Raw genomic sequence first — 13,787 nt, 5'->3', positions numbered from 1 at the left:
TTGGTAATGGTCAATGGTATCCCTTGTTAAAATATGTCTGTTTAGTAATACATTCCTGTTCTTACTACATTCAGCACAGACTTCCATGTTAACCCCAGCATGGCCTTGCATTACATTCATTTATCTCTTCCCCAAAGATTTTGCAATTACTGTTCATGTGTGGTTGATTCTGAACTATTCTCTGACATAGCCTGACAAGCACTCTGTTCAAGTGACAATTAGGGATGGATAATAAACATGAGTTTCCCACACACAAATAAAGTCTCAAAATGTATGTGACCCAAAATGCCAATTTGCTTTAAATGATTAAAAGGAATAAAGACTTACCACAATATTAGGAATTCAAAGTGCTTAACCAAAAGCATAGTTTAATCTTGTGATGAGGGAAACACAACAACCAATTTATGCAAAGTCAGTTCTCATAAATGGCAAAGCAGTGATTCATAAAGGAAATGCTGATGATGCTGAAGTAATACAAAGACGGTTGACACACTCTCAACATTTTGGGATGCATTTATTGAGAATGAAACCAATATACTTCTATGGGTCTAGGAATGCGAAAGAACAGAAAACCACTCTGAAGGAACTCGCCTACACAAATGATGCTTGGCTTGCCAAGTCCAGTATAGAGAAGAATGACAAGACATCAAAATAATGAAAAGCATGCTAGCAGCACCAGTATAAGGCACATTGATTAAGATGATACAAAACATAAACAACGGTGAGGAATAAACTGTCTTGACCTGAAACATTGATCTAGCTATACCTTTTGCCTCCACATATGCTGCTTGATTGCTGGGTTCTTTCAGCCTTCTGTTTTTAGTTCTGGGTTCTTGCATCTGAGTTCTCTTTGTATTCAGATCCAAGTGACTGAGCAGTCTTTAACCCCATTAGATTCCCTGTACTTTTCCTCTGGTTTAAGTTGCTCTCTTTCTATAGTCCCCTTGCTTACCTAATGCTATTGGATAGTTTTTGGTGACCTCTTCTCTGAAGAGTGATCCAAATAATTATTTTGAATCTCTCCCATTTTTCCATTTTCCATTATAATTCTTTGGTCTCATCCTCTAAGATGCCAACAGTTAACACTTTTCTCATACTTGTAGTAAGTTTTACTGTCTGTTTTATTATTTTCCAGTTTACAGTGATAATCTATTTACTATAATTTTAACTAACTTTTGCAGATTTACAATTTCAAAGTAATTTTATTATCAAAATGCATGTCACCGTATGCAACCCTGAGATTCATTTTTCCTGGAGGTTTTCATGGTAAGTACATGAAACACAACAGAATTAATGAGAGACCGTCCAAAGCTGAAAGGACAAACAATCAATTTGCAAAATATGACAAACTGTGCAAATACCAAAGAAAAAACATAAATATTGATAAATAAGAAACAAATATTGAAAACACGAGATGGAGAGTCCTTGAAATTCAGTCCATAGGTTGTGAGAACAGTTCAGTGATGGGAGCGAGTGAATTGAATGAAATTATCCCCTCTGGTTCAGGAGCCTGATGGTTGAGGAGTAATAACTGATCCTGAAGCTAGTGGTGTGAGTCCTGAGGCTTCTACACCTCCTTCCTAATGGTACCTGCGAGAAAAGAGCATGGCCTGGATGGTGGAGGTCCTTCATGATGGATTCTGTTTTCATAAAACACCATTCCTGTATATCTGATCATTGGTAGGGAGGGCTTTACCCATTATGGATTGGGCTGTATCGACTAGTTTTTCTAGGCTTCTCTGTTCAAAGGCATTGGTGTTTCCATACCAGGTCATGATGCAACCAGTTAGTACACTGTCCCCAGCACATCTTTAGACATTTGTCAAAGCTTTAGATGACATCAAACACAGCAGCAGCATCCTGGGAAGTCCTACCACTATTATTTTGCAATATTACATGCCCTCTCTTTTGCTTTTATGCTGTCTTTGATCTACCTTGTTAGCTATGGTTCTCTCATCCTCCCTTGAGAATACTTTGGGATGCATCTATCCTGTGTCTTCTGACTTGCTGTTCTGCCATCATCTCTGCTAGTGTCCCCTTCCAATCAACTGCTCCTTGCTCATGTCTCTGTAATTTCATGTATTCCATTGTAATACTGATACATTTGATTTTACCTTCTCCTTGTCAAACTGCAGGGTGAATTCTGTCATATTATGATCACTGTCTCCTAAAGGTTCCTTTACCTTAAGCTCCCTAATCAAAAATGTTTCATTAAACAATGTCTAATCAAGAAATACCTTTCCTCAAGTGGGCTCAATCACAAACTGCTCTAGAAAGCCAACTTGCAGGCATTCTCCAAATTATTTCTCTTGGGATCCAGCACAGACCTGATTTCCCCAACCTTCCTGCATATTGAAATCTCCCATAACTATCATAACATTGCCCTTTTTGCATGTATTTTCTACCTCCTCCTGTAATTTGAAGACCACATCCTGGCTACTGTTTGGAGGTCTATATATAACTCCCATCCAGGTCTTTTTACACTTACAGTTTCTTAGCTCTATCCACAATGATTCAATACCTTTCAACCCTATGTCACCTCTTTCTAAAGATTTGATTTCATTTTTTTTGTCAAGAGAACCACACCAATACCTCTGCCTACCATCCTTTCCTTTCAATATAATGTTTATCCTTGGATGTTCAGCTCCTGAATATGATTTTCTTTCAGCCATGTCTCAGTGATGCCCACAACATCATACCTGCCAATCTCCAAGATCATGTAACTTGAACTTGTGAAGTAATGTTGCAGCTATACAGGACCCTGGTCAGGACCCACTTGGAGTACTGTGCTCAGTTCTGGTCACCTCACTACAGGAAGGACGTGGAAACCATAGAAAGGGTGCAGAGGAGATTTACAAGGATGTTGCCTGGACTGGGGAGCTTGCCTTATGAGAATAGGTTGAGTGAACTCAGCCTTTTCTCCTTGGAGGGACAGAGGGTGAGAGGCGACCTGATAGAGATGGACAAGATAATGAGAGACATTGATCATGTGGATAGTCAGAGGCTTTTTTCCAAGGCTGAAATGGCCAGCACATGAGGGCATACATAGTTTTAAGGTGCTTAGGAGTAGGTACAGAGGAGGTGTCAGGGGTAAGTTTTTTACACAGAGTGGTGAGTGTGTAGAATGGGCTGCTGGTGGCGGTGGTGGAGACAGAAACAATAGTTTATTTTAAGAGGCTCCTGGATAGGTACATGGAATTTAGAAAAATAGAGGGCTATGGGTAAAGCCTAGGTAATTCTAGGGTAAGGACATGTTCAGCACAGCTTTGTGGGCCGAAGGGCCTGTATTGTGCTGTAGGTTTTCTATGTTTCTATGTTTCATTCTGTGTGCGTTCAAATGTACCTTCTTCATTTCTGTATTTGTCACACTTTTGATTTTCCCCCATTTTACACTTCACCTCATCCCAATGACCGAAATTTTGCCCTAACATCTGCTTGTCCTTCCTCACAGTCTCATTACGCACTGTATTCACTTGGACACCATTTGCCCCATGCTCAGCCCAATCAATCCAGGTCCCATTCCCCTGCTAACTTAGTTTAAACCCTCTGCAAACCTGCCTGCAAGGATATTGGTCCCCCTTAAGACCAGATGTAACCAGTCCTTTTTGTACAGGTCATACCTTAGCCGGAAGAGATCCCAAAGATCCAGAAATTTGAAACCCTGCCCTTTGCACCACTTTCTCAGCCACTCATTTATTTGTGCATTATCTTGATCTTATAAGAAACCTATTACAAGAAATGTGAAATCTTTGCAAACTTCTGAGAAAATAAAGGCTCTGGTCCTTTATTTGTAATGGCACTTACATACTGGGCTCAGACCAAATCCTCTGAAATTATGTCACTGAATAATTTAATGTTGCTGACCTTCTCCACTCTGATCACCTGATGAGGACTGACTGATGGACCAATGATTTCCTCTTCCTGTAGTCAATAATCAGCTCCTTGGTCTTGCTGGCGTTGGGTGAGAGGTTGTTGTTGTGGTGCGATTCGGCCAGATTTTCAGTTTCCCTCCTCTATGCTGATTCATCACTGCTTTTAACTCGGCCAACGGCAGTGGTGTTGACAGCAAACTTAAATATAGCATTGGAGCTTGCTTAGGCTCACAGTTATAAGTACAAAGAGGGTAGAGCAGGCGGCTGAGCACACTGCCTGGTGATGCTCCTGTGCCGATGGAGATTGTGGTGGAGATGTTATTGCCAATCTGAACTGACTGGGGTCTGCAAAGGAGGAAACTCCTGGCCTATCGCTAATCCTTGTAACATTGTTGGCCTTTTTGAACTTAGTGTCATTTTTAATTTGCTCCATTACTCCCCGTGATGTATACAGTTATTGAGCTCTTCCTAGAGGGAATATAACTTTGTTAAAGTTTACGAAGTATCTCCTTATACTCCTGTTACTGCTGATCTACCACCATGCTCCTTGCTTTTCTTACAAGTCTTCTTTGGAAAACCCTGCGCAGTACCATTTGGTTAGACCATAACACCATCAGATATAGGAGCAGAATTAGACTATTTCACTCATTGAGTCCGCTCTGCTATTTCATCATGGCTGATCCAATTTTCCTCTCAGCCCCAATCTCCTGCCTTCTCCCCGTATCCCTTCCTGCCCTGACCAATCAAGAATCTATCAACTTCTGCCTTAAATATACATACAGACTTGGCTTCCACTGCTGCTTGTGGCAATGAATTGTACAGATTTACCGCATTCTGGCTAAAGATATTCTTCCTCATTTCTGTTCTAAAATGAAGCCTCTGCATTCTGAAGCTGTGTCCTCCAGTCTTAGACTCTGCTACCACAGGAAACATCCTCCCCACATCCACTCTATCTAGGCCTTTCACCATTTTGATAGGTTTCAATGAGGTCTCCCCTCATTCTTCTGAATTCCAGTGAATACAGGCCCAGAGTCATCAAATGCTCTTCATATGACAAGCCATTCAATCCTGGAATCATTTTTGTGAACTTCCTTTGAATCCTCCCCAGTTTCAGCACATCCTTTCTAAGATAAGGGGCCCAGCACTGCTCATAATACTCCAAGTGAGGCATTATCAATGCTTTATAAAGTCTCAACATTACATCCTTGCTTTTATATTCTACTGCACTTGAAGTGAATGCAAACATTGGATTTGCCTTCCTCACCACAAACTCACCTGCAAATTAACCTTTAGGGAATCCTGCACAAGGACTCCCAAGTCCCTTTGCATCTCAGTGTTTTGTATTTTTTCTCCCATTTAGAAAATAGTCAAATCTTTCATTTCTTCCACTGAAGTACATGACCATACCTCATGCCTTATGAGAATAGGTTGAGTGAATTCGGCCTTTTCTCCTTGTAGCAACGGAGGATGAGAGGTGACCTGACAGAGGTGTATAAGATGATGAGAGGCATTGATTGTGTGGATAGTCAGAGACTTTTTCCTGGGCTGAGATAGTTAGCACGAGAAGGCACAGTTTTAAGGTGCTTGAAAGTAGGTACAGAGGAGATGCCAGGGGTGAGTATTTTGCAAAGAGTGGTGAGTGCGTAGAATGGGCTGCCAGTGATAGTGGTGGAGGCAGATAGGATAGGGTCTTTTAAGAGACACCTGGATAGGTACATGGAGCTTAGAAAAATAGAGGGCTATGGGAAACCTAGGTAATTTCTAAGGTAAGGACATGTTCGGCACAGCATTGTGGGCCGAAAGGTCTGTATTGTGCTGTAGGTTTTCTATGTTTCATACCCTTCCCAACACTGTAATTCATCTGACATTTCTTTGCCCATTTTCCTAATCTAAGCCCTTCTATAGCCTCTCATCTTCCTCAAAACTACCTGCCCCTCCACCTATCTTCATATTGTCATCAATTCCATCATCCAAATCATTGACATATAACGTAAAAAGAATCGGTCCCAACATGGACCCCTGTGGAACACCACTAGTCACCGATAGCCAGCTGGAAAAGTCTCCCTTTATTCCCACTGTTTGCGGCCTGCCAATCAGCCACTGCTTTATTCATGCATTTTAGAATCTTCCCTGTAATACCATGGGATTGTAGCTTCTTCAGTAGCTTCATGAATGGCACCTTGTCAAAGGCCTTATGAAAATCCAACTCCAACTCCTTAAAGCAGTTTGTTAGAAGCTGCAGCTGGATGCACTTCTCACAGTTGTAGTCGTCAGGAGGTCTTTCTGCCTTCCCACATCCCGCTATCCTGCCTGAACAGAGATAAAGCCTGAGCTTTTCTTTGCTTTCTCTGACTGAAGCCTCGAAGAGCGAAAGCCTCAAGATCATCACTCTGACTCTGTCCACTCGGATGACGGCCATTACAGCGATGGCCACCGTGCTTGTTCCTGCCTGCCTTTAAATTGCTCTTGCTAATCCAGGGGTCCTCAACCTTTTTTGCACTGCGAAAACCGGTTTAATATTGACAATATTCTTGCGGACCGGCCGACCTGGCGGGAGGTGGGGGGGGTGGGGTAGAGTTGCAAACGGGCAAGAGTAGCAGTCAAATACGTTGTGTTTACCCCGAAAAAGACTACAATGACCATGAAGCCTTGCGTGGGCACCAGTGCCCGTGCGTATACGTGCCGATTTTTTTCTATAAATCGTTTTTGGCGATTCTGTTCGGGGGGGGGGGCAGGTGTTAATCACAACCGGAATATATGTGACAAGTGTCTAATAACTCAATTTCGTTTCTGAAAGGGTTTATCTAATGAATTTAATATTAAAGACACTGCATATTTTCCTCGCATGAATATAGTGATAAGTCAATTATCAGGGGAGGACAGGGGAGCTTGAAGTAAGTGTTGAACGAACTTCCAGTAGAAGTGGTAGAGGCAGGTCCGATATTATCATTTAAAGAAAAATTGGATAGGTATATGGACAGGAAAGGAATGGAGGGGTATGGGCTGAGTGCAGGTCGGTGGGACTAGGTAAGAGTAGCGTTCGGCACGGACTAGAAGGGCCGATATCGCCTGTTTCCGTGCTGTAATTGTTATATGGTTATATAAGTCACTTATAAGTCAATAGCATCATCACATTTTAAGTAACGTTTGGAGATTAAACACACAGCATATATTTTCCCCGTATGAACATATAAAATCATTGCAACCACCAATATTGCTGAATCAGTGGGAGCCCTGGGCTTGTTTTCCTGCAACAAGACGGTCCTATTGAGGGGTGATGGGAGACAGTGATACTCGAACGGGGTTCCTTATATCCAGTCTATTCTGTGATTTAGTTTTCGTTGCATTCATTGCAGAAAACTCCGCTTTGCAGCGATACAATGTTGGAAATGGAAGCAACGTTTTCAGTGCTTTCGTGGCTATCTCAGGATATTCAGCCTTGACTTTGATCTGGAATGCCGGCAGAGATGTTGTGTCAAACATACTTTTCAGCCCACCGTCACTTGCAAGCTCGAGGAGTTGATTTCCTTCCCGCGCTGACATGGATGACACGCGGGTAATGACCTCACGTGCGTTCAAGCTCAACAGTGGCGGTGACAAGGAATGAGGAAAGGTGCGGCTGACTCCTATCGCCAAATCATATCGTTTCCTCGCAGCCCGGTAGCGCATGCTTTGCGGCCCGGTACCGGTCCGCGGCCCGGTGGTTCGGGACCGCTGTGCTAATCAATCCCTAAGGTTGATTGGTCGCTGGTTAAAGCCCTTTTTCACTGTACTGACCCACTGCTGCCTTTTATCTTTGGGCAGTCCCTCCTCTCAAAACTTCTGATGTTTAGGTTGGTCGCTGGTCAAAGCTATGTTTTTTTCTTTAGTTTTTAGTTTTTAGCCTTTTGTTCTTCTTTTTAAAATATCAGATAAATGTATCAGATCAGAATTCCTCACCTCAAATTAAATTTGAACTGCAAGCATTTATGATTGCACCCTCCTTATTGATTCTTTGATTGAAATCAACAATTAATTCTGTTTTCCTGTGGCATCAGTTCTGATCCAAAATTCTAGATGTTTTTCTTTCTACAGATGCTTTCTGCTCTGCTGAGTTTTTCAGTTTTTCTTTGTGATTTTCAATTAATTTTGTCTGATTACACAATACCAGACCTAAAATAGCCTACTCCCTGATTGTTTCTTTAACAAATTGCGTTAAGAGCCTGTCCTAAATACATTTACAAACTCTTCCTCAAGGCTACCCTTACCAATATGATTTGTCCAATTTATATGATAATGAAAATCACCCACGAGTATTGCAAATTATTGATTTAGACCTGTTCTACAGTGTAACCAGTGTTAGGGTGCCTATATACTAATGATTTATTAATCTTTTCCATCCCTGCCAAAATTAATTATACATATTGAACTTTGAGGCAATATCATTCCTCAACACTGCTGTGATTTCATCCCTTATTGATAGAACTAAACTACCAACTTTTCCTTGCTGCCTACTCTGGTCTGTCAAATACATCTGTATTTTCATTTTCCAGCCTTTGTTAGCTTGCTGCAAAAGCTACCAGATCAAAATAATTTATTTTAATTTGTGCTTTCAAACTCATCCATCTGCTACAAATACTACGTGCGTTCAGTTAAACAACCCTTTGTGTTATTTGTCAGATCATTTGCAGCGATCACTGCTTCTTTGAGTAGGCAGATTCCCCTCTGGATGAGTCAAGTTCCTGGAAGAAGGCATTAAATATAATGTAAAGAAATGAAAATAAGGATATTATTCCTGTTGCACTCTTGTTGAAGGAAACTCTTTCAGCTTCACTTTCCTTTCAGCCTGGTACATAATTGCTCAGAAATTGAAATTTGCATTCCTTATAGCTGCACCAATCAGTCAGAATATTGCAATTGTCACTCAGCTCTCTTGGGGGGAGGGGGGATCTTTTCTGTTTTCTCCAACTATCCTATTTTCACTTTGGAGAACCTAAATTTTTGTCATGGTTGGCTGAGACAACCTTTCCTAGCTTTTTCCTCTTCTCCCAGGATACTACTGTGACAGTTTAGTTGGTGCTGGACGTTTACAGTCACCATACGGCCATGACTGATTTCACTCTAATTTACCAGGGCAGGGAGGATCAGACTCATTGATTCAGCCCGTCTTTTGTTTAGTATTAGCAGCCAAATGTCCTCATTGGAAATGCTCAGAGGTAACAAAAAAGACTTTCTTTTTGGAGAAACAATAGTGTTTTCAATTCTACTTCACATTTTTATTTGTCAGGTATATGGTCCAGTTAATTATCACTTTGTGAGCCTGGTCAGTTCGCCAAATTTTGCTGATTAAATGGGAAATTGTCTTTTCTCACCTTCCTTCAGCTCATAAAGTTGTACCAACCTTTTAATCTACTCTGAAACCAATCTAACCATTCCCTTCTGCATAGTCCTCCATTTTTTAATCATCCATGTGTCTACCTGAGAGTTCCTTAAATGTCCCTAATGTATCTGCCATCCTTGCAGAGTGTTCCAAGCACCCACCACTTTGTGTATATAGGAAAAATCTCACCTCTCAAACTCCACCCCTATGTTTTCCACTCATCATCTTAAAAAGATGTCCCCTTGTATTAGCTATTTCACCCTGAGAAAAAGTCCTTGGCTTTCGACCATCTATGCCTTTTTTCATGTACACCTCTATCTAGTCACGTCTCATCCTCCTTGACTCCAACAAGAAGAGCCCTTGCTCACTCATCCTATCTTCATAAAATGTGCCACCTAATCCAGATAGCACCCTGGTAAATACTTCAGGAGCTGAAGATGTGGAGGGCTGGCAGCATGCTTTGAAAGAAGAAGGGATGAGGATTGGTGGGATGGAGAATTGCTGCCATCACTTTGGAGGGCTGGGGAAGAGAGCACGTGTGTAGGTAGAAGAATGTTATATGCTCAGAAGAGGCTAGTTTAGGTAATTGGATGTGGACAAAAGGTCACTTTGGACTTTTGGGTAGGGAATATAAGTTTATCCAAACCTTGTTTTATTTTTCCTCTTTTTTTCTATTGACTTTTTCAATTATCAAAACAGAGAAGTGGTTAAATATGATTATAAGGACAAGTTGGAAACTTTTTGGATATAATGCTCTGTGTTCCTTGTAAAGCACCACTAATGTTAGCCCTTCAGCTTCTGCACTTCACCTCCAATACCTACTCATGATTGCCTAGATCGCATACTCTTTCGAATTATCTACACTCAGGGGCCAATTTATTAGGTACACCTGTACACCTCATTAATGCAAGTGTCTAATCAGCCAATCGTGTAGCAACAACTCAGCTTACAGAGACATGGAGACATGCAGACATGGTCAAGAGGTTCAGCTGCTGTTCAGACCAAATATCACAATGGGGAAGAAATGCGATCTAGGTGACTTTGACAGTGGATTGATCGTTGGTGCCAGACGGGGTGTTTTGAGGATCTCAGAAACAGCTCCTCTCCTGTGGTTTCTATAGTTTACATGTTGTTCGTCCATCGTACGTCGATGAGGACCTTGACACCATTATTGATGGTGTCGAGACTAGCGCGTGACTTGGATTTAAGTGAGGGAGAGTTGTGCAGCGTTAGCCTCACTCTCTCTTCCCAATTCCCATCTGGATCCAGTGGCAAGACAGAGTTGAGACAGCTGGAGATGGGACTAGGCGCAGTGGATGACCAAGACGTCTTCTGTGTCTTGTCCTGCTCTACACGTTCCACGACGCTTGCAGAGACCGCCTTCTTGACCGTTGGACCTTCCATTGGTCTTGTCCGCTTAGTTTACATAGAATGGTGTGAAAACACGAAAAACGAATCCAGAGAGCAGACCTGTGGGCGAAAATGCCTTGTTAATCAGAGTGGTCGGAGGAGAGTAGTTAAACTGTTTCAAGATGACAGTAACTCAGATGATCACGCGTTGCAACAGTGGTGTGCAGAAGACCACCTTTAAATGTACAACACATTGAACCTTGAAGTGGATGGGCTACAGCAGCAGAACACTACAGACATACAATCAGTGGTCAATTTATTAGGTATGGGAATAAACCATAAAATGCTAATACTGTTTGGATCTATGAAACAATAGAAAATTGGATGAAATAATGTTAAGGTTATGCACTGGTGTCCTGTACAGTGAAGCATGTATTAAAACGTTCCCACCGAGAGCTGAATATATAGTTTGCTACAGTTGTTTCTTTTCTAGGCTGACTGCTGAGAAGCAAGTAGGAAGTTAAAAAAATTCTCTGCCTGGCCGTCACAGCATTGCTGAAAAAAAAGCTTGTGGAAATAAAGAAGCATTAGGGGGCAAGGAGGAAGGGAATACTTTTCCATGTGTTAGGCGAAACTCGACGTAATGGTATGATGTAATGTAACCCTGTGTTACAAATGGTCCCAGTCCAATTGTGAGGGGCGATGAAGTGGCAGTGATTATAGCATGCGACTTGGAATTGATTTGCTCAGAGATTTTGTGACCGGCAAGGTGGTGGGGTACAACTGATTTACCTTCCATAATGCTGACAGGCCGGCGATGCTGTGCGTAAGAAATTGATGTAACAGTGCAGGCCTTTCACCTTCCATCTTATTTCTGTTTGTGGAATAGCGTAGCCCTCCTCTGTGAGTGGGCATCGAGTTTATCAGTTGGCGCCAATAGCTCCCATTTTCAGCCAGAAACAAAAAAAAGTTTGCTGTGTGATTTGTGGCATTACTGGATGCATGACTGATGCCAGAAATTGGTCAGTCCTAGAAAGGAATATTATGGGCAGGTGAATTTCCTGAAGGGCACAATTTGACCTGGAAGTGACCACTGCCACAATTCACTCAAAGCAAAAGTGTTTCCTTTGTGTAATCTGACTTAGATAAAAGGCCTCCCCCATAAAAGTAAAAAAATGCTACTTGATACAGAGCCCATTTCTGTCTTTTTGTTTACATCTTGGGGGCGGGGGTTCATTTATCAGATACTTTTTGAAAGGTTTTGTTTGACGTTTTGGCCAAATTTGCTAATTTTCTGGAGACACAAAAGGTGGCAGATGCTGCAAGCAGGAGCAATGCACAAAGTGCTGGAGGAACTTGATGGGTCAGGCAGCATCTGTGGAGGGATATTTGATATTTCAAGTTGAGACCCTTCATCTGGACTGGAGAAGAAGTCGGCATACCTAGAAAAGCCTTCAAGTGGAGAGGTAAAATGAGGGCACCAGAGATTCCGTATGCTGGGATCTGGAGCAAGCTGCTGGAAGAACACAGTGGGTCAGACAGCATCTATGGAAGACAGTGCTGGTAAAGTGTCTCAACCTAAAACCCTGAATGTCCACTGCCCTCCACAGATGCTGCCTGACCCACTGAATTCCTCCAGCATACTCTGCTGCTAATTTTCTAGATTTGTAATTTGTCACCTCTTTGGATTACCGATGCATGGCATTACACCAAAAATGAAAGCAAGCATCCTTAACACAAATTTACCAAAGCCATTGTTCTACCCTGGGACTTTTTCTCTACTTAGGCACAATTATGTCAATTGGCCCAATTACTGAAATCATTATTATGCCCTTCGCAGCTTCATAAATAAACCTCCAGTTTGAAATCTATAGAAAAATCTATTTATATGTATGTAAATTAAATCCAGCTCATAAGAAATCTGTAGTAGCTTATTAAATACATGTTCCAGGTTTAATGGCATGAGGTTTGGTAGCTGATTTTATTGAGATGAAAGATTTTTTTTAAATCAAATTATCTTCCAAATTAGATCTAAATCTGTGTGGATTTTTGTTCTCAGGGAGCTGAACTCTGAAATGTCATTACTAATTTGTGTGTGTCAGTCATTGTAAAGGAGCATTCCAGTGTCCTTGGTGGTTCAAAGGAGCAAAACGTTTTATATTGTTTGTCAAGGTGGGGATGGAAAGTAAATGTGTTATTAGATTCATAATGAATTAGTTTCATACAGTACAGAACCAGGTCCTTCAGCCCAGCCAGAGATGTATTTAAGTTCATCCCTTTTTTCTCCCCACCTTCCTGTCAACTGCCCCCCCCCCCCAGATTTCACTCCTTACCTATGCTACAACAAATCTCAGTGATAATAAACCTGATTCTGATTCTGCTCGGGCCAATTAGTCCACCAACCTGCATGTCTTTGCGACGTGGGGGGTGGGGGGACTGGAACACCCAGAGAAAACATTATAGTCAGAGAGAACGTGCAAACTCCACCGGGGCAGCAGCATCCCAGGAGGAGGAGGAGAAGATGGCGGCGCGACGCGGCGTGCGCGGCCTCTCCAGTGATGATGTCTGTTATCTGTCAAGTAGGATCCGTGCACAATTCTGATTTGATGGAGGCAGACGTGAGAGCACGGAGAAACATCTGGTGAAACTTCTGAAATGCCTGTTTTGCTGCCGCTGCTACTGTGTGATCCAAAATCTCCGGAGGGGAAGGCCCCGAATCCTTGGCTTTGCTTGTTGCTTATTGGCCAGGGCTGGGATCGAAGCGCTTGGCAGAGTCGGTGCTCGGTGTCGGAGGGCTGATCGGAGGCTCGAAGTTTTCGGACGGACTCAGAGTCGGACTGTGGTCGGGTGCTTCCAGGATGCTGCATTGGCAAGTTTGCGGAGCTGGAAGCTCATGGCAGGGAGAGTTTCTCCCTTCTACCGTCTGCGTGAGATGTTGGGGCTATCGGGACTTTGAGACTTTTTTTTTACCGTGCCCATGGTCTGTTCTTCATCAAGTTACGGTATTGCTTTGCACTGTTGTATCCATATATTATAATTATGTGGTTTTTGTCAGTTTTAGTCTTGGTCTGTCTTGCATTTCTGTGATATCATACTGGAGGAACATTGTATCATTTTTAATGCATGCATTTCTAAATCACAATAAACGAGGACTGAGTGTCCCCTTGTGAATGCCAGGATTGAACCCAGATCAATGAAGCTGTGTG

The sequence above is a fragment of the Mobula birostris genome, chromosome 6 (assembly GCF_030028105.1).
Source record: "Mobula birostris isolate sMobBir1 chromosome 6, sMobBir1.hap1, whole genome shotgun sequence".
NCBI lineage: Eukaryota > Metazoa > Chordata > Chondrichthyes > Myliobatiformes > Myliobatidae > Mobula > Mobula birostris.
The sequence above is the reverse complement of the archived record's forward strand: the minus strand, read 5'-3'. Positions refer to the sequence as shown.